We start from the raw sequence: 10,193 nt of genomic DNA on the forward strand, positions 1-10,193 counted from the left end.
AATGGAGGAAAAATAATACTAGGGGGGCTCTAATGAGAGCATTCATTTTACTGGGGGCCATTAATGGGGGCCTTATTAATATTGTGGGCCACTAATGGAGGCCTTATTAATAGTGGGGGCCACTAATGGGGCATTACAAATATTGGGGGCCACCAATGGAGGCTTTATTAATCCGGGGATACACTAATGGTGCATTATTATTGGAGCCACTGTTGGGGGCCTTATTAATACTGGGGGCCACTAGTGGGGCATTATTAATACTTGGGGCAACTAATGCGGCATTTTTAATACTAGGGAGCACCAACATGGGTATTCATTTTACTGTGGCCTGTGTTAAGACACGCCCCCACTGTTTAACTTGGCCAGTATTCAGGTTAAATTGCTGTGTTGGCATTTTACAAAAAATAAATGGGTTTTGGGTTGCAGTTTGGGCACTCGGTCTCTAAAAGATTCGCCATCACTGCTCTATAACATTTGTAAAAAAAACTTGACAATAGTTGGGAACAATGCCTGCTTGCATGAGCTGCTTTTACATGTGTCAGTCATCCCTTCTGTGTGGGGGAGAAATGAACGCTACTGAGATCATTCATCCCCATGCTGATTAATTACTTGTCGGCAGTGTCTCCTTGCTAACACAGGGAGATGTGCTGCCAACAATAAAGGATTTTATGTGCCAGATAAGCAATAAATCACCGACAAATAAGTGCTTCATATGCTGAATAACCGTTGGATCGCCTAAAATACAAATGTTCAACCTAATAATTGTCCTGATAATCTGCCCATGTAATATGCCCTTACTCTATATCTAACTTGTAGTGCTCCAGCTGTGGTGATACTGTGGTGATACTCCAACTTCTGCTTCCAGCATAGACATAATGCTAGGGTTGAATAGCCATTGTCACATATTGGCAATCAGATGGATAGTGGACCCAGAGATCTGAAGTTAAACCGGGAAAATGTTTCCATAGTTCCAAAATAAGAACTGACCTAAAGTGAAGTGAAAACACCTGAAATTCTAGTCTGAAATCTTTGTCAGAGAATCTACAGACAGGTCTTTTTTTTTTTTTGGGCGGGGTGGGGGGATAGGTAAATAGCAATATACGTGTATCTTACAATACAGTGGATAGTGTTTTTATTCTCTGAGTGAAAATGTGAAATGTTAGTCTGAAATCTGTGTCAAGGTGTCTCCAAACAGTAAAATTTTTGGGAGGGTTTGGGAAAATAGCAATATACGCCTGTCTCACAATACAGAGGCTAGTCTAAAATCTGGGTAGGGGCATCTACAAACAGTTCAGTTATTTTTTGTTTTGCCAAACATAGCAATAGAGAATACAAGTGTGCAATGTGTGTCTTATAATACAGAGGGTAACGTTTGAAATCAATAAGTGATAAAGCAAAGTACTAGTCCGAAATCTGTGTCAAGGCATCTCCAGACAGTTCAATATTTGGGGGGGTTTGGGAAAATAGCAATATATGTCTGTCTTACAATACAGAGGTTAGTGTGTTAAATCTGTTAGTGAAAACATGAAATACTAGTCTGAAATCTGTGTCAGGGCATCTACAGACTGTTCAATGGTTTTTTTTTGGGGAGGTTTGGGAAAATAGCAATATACATGTTTCTTAAGATTCAGAGGGTAGCGTTTTAAATCTTATAGTGAAACATGAAATACTTTTCTGAAATCTGTGTCATGGCATCTCTAGACAGTTAAGTTTTTTGTTTTGCAAAATATAACAACACTAGTGTGCAATGTGTGTCTTATAATATTATAATATGGAGGGTAGCATTTGAAATCTCTAAGTAAAAACGTGAAATACTAGTCCGAAATCTGTGTCAGAGAATCTCCAGACATCATTATTTTTTTTTGGGGAAGGGGGGGTTATAAAATAGCAATATAGTTACATGTGTAATGTGTGTCTTACAATACAGAGGGTAACAGAGGATAACACCGCTAGAAGGTTATATATATTTTTTTTTTTGTGTGTGCAACGTGTGTGAATACAGAGGGTAGCATTTTAAATCTTTGAGTGAAAACGTGAAATACTAGTCTTAAATCTGTGTCAGGGGATCTCTCAAGTGTTGGGGGGAGGGTAATAATCTTATAGTAGAATGACAACTTTTACACTTGAGGAAGCTGTTTTCAGAATCTGCGTATTTGAACACACATAAGATATTAGGCCCAAATCTGATACTGGAGCCGATACTGCATTATTTCCAAAGTCAATCATTAGTAGCAGTGTCTTCAGTGTGTTTGTGGAAAGGGAAGGACATTTTATTGCGCCTCTCTGTCTTTAAGCTCCAGAAAACCGACTTGCAAACCGTTCCATACTTTGTGTGACTGGCTGTGTACATTAGGCCCAAAAATGTCAGTAATACAGAAGGGTTCCAAACGAAAGACCCAGGGCCAGGCCTTGTTCTCCCAGAGCCAGAATGTGGGTAGTAGCAGAACCAGCTATCAGGCTAGAAGTAGTATTAGTAGGCCTCAGTTGTCCCTGGCTTTGGAAAGGTGACACATTATCATGGAAGAGAAACAGGTATCTTGAGAAATTGTGCCAGACCTAGACCAAGCTCGGCTCCCGCTAGCTCTGTGCGAGCAAGATCTGCAGGATTAAAAATAAGCCATGGGCATTCAAACACAAACATGGGTGCAGTACATGATGCAGCATCACCAGCTTCTTTTGGAAAATACAATTGGACAGCATTCCCAATTAGAACAAGTCTTTCCTCCTTCTTCTGGTCCGCTTTGAGGCAGCCAACCCGCACCCTTAAGCAATGCAATGTCCTTGTCATCATCATCATCATGTTTCTTGTTCTCTTCTTCCGCTCCATCGTGAGACATCCATAATGGAATGTGTGTCGACCTGTATATAGCTTGTCTGCAAGTTGAACCCCCACCTGGCTAAGTTGCCGACGGTACAGTTGCTGCCGTACAATTTGGTATTGCCTTGTACTCTCATATGGTGAAAAACCGGACTGCTTCTTGCAGTGCACGCCATGTTGGGCACCTGGAGCAGCTGTTAAGGGCAGAGACAGTACCTGTGTTTCATGGCCCACTGGGTTAATGTTTTTTGCTGCAATGGTGAGGCAGCACCCCAGCAACAATGCCAGGTCCTTTTGACTCCCTCACCATTGTGTCAGCCTGTGTCAGCCTGGCTCCCACACCAGGTACTTATTCGCCTCCTCCACCTCCTCCTCCATGTACACGCTCCCGTCCCCCAACAGCAGCAGGGCACAGCATTGCTCCCACTCCTCCTCCTTCCTATCACATGAGTCAAGTCAAACATTGCCATGCCATGTTGAAGCTTAGAGATGAGCGAATCAAAGTTGACGAAGTGGAATTCGATCCGAATTTCAGGAAAAATTTTATTTGCACTGAAGCCGAATTTCCTTGCGCTTTGTGGTAACAAATAAAAATTTTTCCTAAAATGGCTGATGCACGTGTTAGGACATGGAGCAAAGAACTCTGGGAACGAGGGATCACCCACAATGCCATGCATTCAGCCAATTAGCAGCCAGCCAGCCCTGTGTTGTTACAGCCCTATAATAAGCCTCGTGGATTCAGCCATTTTCCAGTGTACTTATTTTTTTTTTACTTTTATTAAAGCTCAAATATTAACAATCAATTTTATAAAAACATATCAATATTAACATCTTTTTTTTTTTCCCACCCAAAAAAAAAAAAACAATCTCTCCCCCTACCCACCTATGATGTGTCTTACCCTTCACCACCACCCCTCTTTAATACCAAAGAGAGGTGGAGAAGGATGGAGGAAGGAGGAAGTCTAGGGACTCCAATCTCCCCAAATTCTAAGCCATTTTATCTCAATATTTCTTTGCTTATGTAAGATATATTCATATCTCTTATTAGTATCCACTAAATTTAGCCATGTATTAATGCTGGGAGCATCTTGCGCAAACCAAGAACGTGCTATTAGGAGTCTTGCCAAGAACATTATCTTAAACAATTTTCCAGTGTACTTAGTTCAGGGAGAGACGTCAGCAGGCGCTAGGGAAAACGGTAGTAAAGACATTTTGCTGAATTTTTTTTTTACATATTCAGGGAAAGATTATTCAAGGTGCAGGGAAAGGATAGGGAGGCATCATCTACTGTACACCAGGGATCAGCAAGCTTCGGCACTCCAGCTGCTGTGAAACTACAACTCCCAGCATGCAAACATGCCTGGCTGTTCTCACAACTCCCAAAGAAGTGAATAGAGCATTCTGGGAGTTGTAGTTTCAGAACATCTGGGGTGCCGGAGGTTGCTGACCCTTGATCTACAATATCACTGAGACTCTAAGATATCTAGGAGGGGATTGTTTATGTATGTCACTTAAATAGCAAATTACCCCTTAAAAAAATAACCTTTAATTGTATTCTTTAACCGCTTGCCGCCTAACGCTAACGCCGAAAGGCGTCATTTCTGCGGCGCTCCCAGGTCACACTAACGCCAATAGGCGTCATCTCGCGTGAGCCGAGATTTCCTGTGAACGCGCGCACACAGGCGCGCGCGCTCACAGGAACGGAAGGTAAGAGAGTGGATCTCCAGCCTGCCAGCGGCGATCGTTCGCTGGCAGGCTGGAGATGTGTTTTTTTTAACCCCTAACAGGTATATTAGACGCTGTTTTGATAACAGCGTCTAATATACCTGCTACCTGGTCCTCTGGTGGTCCCCTTTGTTTGGATCGACCACCAGAGGACACAGGTAGCTCAGTAAAGTAGCACCAAGCACCACTACACTACACTACACCCCCCCCCCCCCGTCACTTATTAACCCCTTATTAGCCCCTGATCACCCCATATAGACTCCCTGATCACCCCCCTGTCATTGATTACCCCCCTGTCATTGATCAACCCCTTGTAAAGCTCCATTCAGACGTCCGCATGATTTTTACGGATCCACTGATAGATGGATCGGATCCGCAAAACGCATCCGGACGTCTGAATGAAGCCTTACAGGGGCATGATCAATGACTGTGGTGATCACCCCATATAGACTCCCTGATCACCCCCCTGTCATTGATTACCCCCCTGTCATTGATCACACCCCTGTAAAGCTCCATTCAGACGTCCGCATGATTTTTACGGATGCACTGATAGATGGATCGGATCCGCAAAACGCATCCGGATGTCTGAATGAAGCCTTACAGGGGCATGATCAATGACTGTGGTGATCACCCCATATAGACTCCCTGATCACCCCCCTGTAAAGCTCCATTCAGATGTCCGCATGATTTTTACGGATGCACTGATAGATGGATCGGATCCGCAAAACGCATCCGGATGTCTGAATGAAGCCTTACAGAGGCATGATCAATGACTGTGGTGATCACCCCATATAGACTCCCTGATCACCCCCCTGTAAAGCTCCATTCAGATGTCCGCATGATTTTTACGGATGCACTGATAGATGGATCGGATCCGCAAAACGCATCCGGACGTCTGAATGAAGCCTTACAGGGGCATGATCAATGACTGTGGTGATCACCCCATATAGACTCCCTGATCACCCCCCTGTAAAGCTCCATTCAGATGTCCGCATGATTTTTACGGATGCACTGATAGATGGATCGGATCCGCAAAACGCATCCGGACGTCTGAATGAAGCCTTACAGGGGCATGATCAATGACTGTGGGGATCACCCCATATAGACTCCCTGATCACCCCCCTGTAAAGCTCCATTCAGATGTCCGCATGATTTTTACGGATGCACTGATAGATGGATCGGATCCGCAAAACGCATCCGGACGTCTGAATGAAGCCTTACAGGGGCGTGATCAATGACTGTGGGGATCACCCCATATAGACTCCCTGATCACCCCCCTGTCATTGATTACCCCCCTGTCATTGATTACCCCCCTGTAAAGCTCCATTCAGACGTCCGCATGATTTTTACGGATCCACTGATAGATGGATCGGATCCGCAAAACGCATCCGGACGTCTGAATGAAGCCTTACAGGGGCGTGATCAATGACTGTGGTTATCACCCCATATAGACTCCCTGATCACCCCCCTGTCATTGATTACCCCCCTGTAAAGCTCCATTCAGACGTCCTCATGATTTTTACGGATCCACTGATAGATGGATCGGATCCGCAAAATGCATCCGGACGTCTGAATGAAGCCTTACAGGGGCGTGATCAATGACTGTGGTTATCACCCCATATAGACTCCCTGATCACCCCCCTGTCATTGATCACCACCCCTGTCATTGATCAACCCCCCTGTCATTGATCACCCCCCTGTCATTGATCACCCCTCTGTAAGGCTCCATTCAGACATTTTTTTGGCCCAAGTTAGCGGAATTATAATTTTTTTTTTCTTACAAAGTCTCATATTCCACTAACTTGTGTCAAAAAATAAAATCTCACATGAACTCACCATACCCCTCACGGAAACCAAATGCGTAAAATTTTTTAGACATTTATATTCCAGACTTCTTCTCACGCTTTAGGGCCCCTAGAATGCCAGGGCAGTATAAATACCCCACATGTGACCCCATTTCGGAAAGAAGACACCCCCAGGTATTCCGTGAGGGGCATATTGAGTCCATGAAAGATTGAAATTTTTGTCCCAAGTTAGCGGAACGGGAGACTTTGTGAGAAAAAAATTAAAAATATCAATTTCCGCTAACTTGTGCCAAAAAAAAAAAATTCTATGAACTCGCCATGCCCCTCATTGAATACCTTGGGGTGTCTTCTTTCCAAAATGGGGTCACATGTGGGGTATTTATACTGCCCTGGCATTCTAGGGGCCCCAAAGCGTGAGAAGAAGTCTGGTATCCAAATGTCTAAAAATGCCCTCCTAAAAGGAATTTGGGCACCTTTGCGCATCTAGGCTGCAAAAAAGTGTCACACATCTGGTATCGCCGTACTCAGGAGAAGTTGGGGAATGTGTTTTGGGGTGTCATTTTACATATACCCATGCTGGGTGAGAGAAATATCTTGGTCAAATGCCAACTTTGTATAAAAAAATGGGAAAAGTTGTCTTTTGCCAAGATATTTCTCTCACCCAGCAAGGGTATATGTAAAATGACACACCAAAACACATTCCCCAACTTCTCCTGAATACGGCGATACCACATGTGTAACACTTTTTTGCAGCCTAGGTGGGCAAGGGCCCATATTCCAAAGAGCACCTTTAGGATTTCACAGGTCATTTACCTACTTACCACACATTAGGGCCCCTGGAAAATGCCAGGGCAGTATAACTACCCCACAAGTGACCCCATTTTGGAAAGAAGACACCCCAAGGTATTCCGTGAGGGGCATGGCGAGTTCCTAGAATTTTTTATTTTTTGTCACAAGTTAGTGGAAAATGCTGATTTTTTTTTTTTTTTTTTTCATACAAAGTCTCATATTCCACTAACTTGTGACAAAAAATAAAAACTTCCATGAACTCACTATGCCCATCAGCGAATACCTTGGGGTCTCTTCTTTCCAAAATGGGGTCACTTGTGGGGTAGTTATACTGCCCTGGCATTCTAGGGGCCCAAATGTGTGGTAAGGAGTTTGAAATCAAATTCTGTAAAAAATGACCTGTGAAATCCGAAAGGTGCTCTTTGGAATATGGGCCCCTTTGCCCACCTAGGCTGCAAAAAAGTGTCACACATCTGGTATCCCCGTACTCAGGAGAAGGTGGGGAATGTGTTTTGGGGTGTCATTTTACATATACCCCTGCTGGGTGAGAGAAATATCTTGGCAAAAGACAACTTTTCCCATTTTTTTATACAAAGTTGGCATTTGACCAAGATATTTATCTCACCCAGCATGGGTATATGTAAAAAGACACCCCAAAACACATTCCTCAACTTCTCCTGAGTACGGCGATACCAGATGTGTGACACTTTTTTGCAGCCTAGGTGGGCAAAGGGGCCCATATTCCAAAGAGCACCTTTCGGATTTCACAGGTCATTTTTTACAGAATTTGATTTCAAACTCCTTACCACACATTCGGGCCCCTAGAATGCCAGGGCAGTATAACTACCCCACAAGTGACCCCATTTTGGAAAGAAGAGACCCCAAGGTATTCGCTGATGGGCATAGTGAGTTCATGGAAGTTTTTATTTTTTGTCACAAGTTAGTGGAATATGAGACTTTGTATGAAAAAAAAAAAAAATCATCATTTTCCACTAACTTGTGACAAAAAATAAAAAATTCTAGGAACTTGCCATGCCCCTCACGGAATACCTTGGGGTGTCTTCTTTCCAAAATGGGGTCATTTGTGGGGTAGTTATACTGCCCTGGCATTCTAGGGGCCCGAATGTGTGGTAAGGAGTTTGAAATCAAATTCTGAAAAAAATGACCTGTGAAATCCGAAAGGTGCTCTTTGGAATATGGGCCCCTTTGCCCACCTAGGCTGCAAAAAAGTGTCACACATCTGGTATTGCCGTACTCAGGAGAAGGTGGGGAATGTGTTTTGGGGTGTCATTTTACATATACCCATGCTGGGTGAGAGAAATATCTTGGCAAAAGACAACTTTTCCCATTTTTTTATACAAAGTTGGCATTTGACCAAGATATTTATCTCACCCAGCATGGGTATATGTAAAAATACACCCCAAAACACATTCCTCAACTTCTCCTGAATACAGAGATACCAGATGTGTGACACTTTTTGCAGCCTAGGTGGGCAAAGGGGCCCATATTCCAAAGAGCACCTTTCGGATTTCACAGGTCATTTTTTACAGAATTTGATTTCAAACTCCTTACCACACATTTGGGCCCCTAGAATGCCAGGGCAGTATAACTACCCCACAAGTGACCCCATTTTGGAAAGAAGACACCCCAAGGTATTTAGTGATGGGCATAGTGAGTTCATAGAAGTTTTTATTTTTTGTCACAAGTTAGTGGAATATGAGACTTTGTAAGAAAAAAAAAAAAAAAATCATCATTTTCCGCTAACTTGTGACAAAAAATAAAAAGTTCTATGAACTCACTATGCCCATCAGCGAATACCTTAGGATGTCTATTCTCCGAAATGGGGTCATTTGTGGGGTGTTTGTACTGTCTGGCCATTGTAGAACCTCAGGAAACATGACAGGTGCTCAGAAAGTCAGAGCTGCTTCAAAAAGCGGAAATTCACATTTTTGTACCATAGTTTGTAAACGCTATAACTTTTACCCAAACCATTTTATTTTTACCCAAACATTTTTTTTTATCAAAGACATGTAGAACTATAAATTTAGAGCAAAATTTCTATATGGATCTCGTTTTTTTTTTGCAAAATTTTACAACTGAAAGTGAAAAATGTCATTTTTTTGCAAAAAAATCGTAAAATTTCGATTAATAACAAAAAAAGTTAAAATGTCAGCAGCAATGAAATACCACCAAATGAAAGCTCTATTAGTGAGAAGAAAAGGAGGTAAAATTCATTTGGGTGGTAAGTTGCATGACCGAGCAATAAACGGTGAAAGTAGTGTAGTGCCGATTTGTAAAAAAGGGCCTGGTCTTTAGGGGGGTATAAACCTGTGGTCCTTAAGTGGTTAAAATCCCACATGAAATAAACAAACAATAAATCCAGATACTATATAGAGACTTATGACTAATGCAACAAAAGTAAGTATTAATACTTCTACCACATTAGTGGTTACTCACGATACAGTTGACCTCCATGAGTAGGGCCCAAAACGATCTTTTATTCTCTCCTGATGGTAAACAGATGTAGATAGCAGCTGTTCTGTTGCTTTATGCTTTCTTATTCATCCAGGAGAGAAGTAGAAATAACAGTTTGGCTTTTAGGCAGTAGGGGAGCTGTCCCTAATGATCTACGCTTTCCCTTCCTAAATGCGGAGTAATCGCTCCGAAAGGGGCGGCCCCACTTTTCGGTGGCTGTACCCTGTTATACTGGTCCCTTCCTGATGTTACCCCAAATACAAGAACACTGCCTCAATGCACAGATGTTGCGTTTCGATGCCAGACAGTCCTGTGTAGGGAATCCAGATCCAAGTCACAGCGGAGGTAGATGTTGCAAAAAATGATAGTCCCAAGTTAAATAAAAAATTATTAAATTATGGTCCCGAAGCGTTTCCCCCATCCAGATGATAAGGGTTTATCAGGGGACTCTTTTCAGTGGCACAATGGCGGTATAGTGATAAAGGGTGCCAAAAGATGAATGGCTTGTAGCACGATATAGCAGGAAGTGTTGGGTTTAAATATTCCCCCTTACCTCAATGCGCCTATCAGGTTAGCGTCTT

Source organism: Bufo bufo, chromosome 3, assembly GCF_905171765.1.
Source record: "Bufo bufo chromosome 3, aBufBuf1.1, whole genome shotgun sequence".
In the NCBI taxonomy this organism is placed as follows: domain Eukaryota; kingdom Metazoa; phylum Chordata; class Amphibia; order Anura; family Bufonidae; genus Bufo; species Bufo bufo.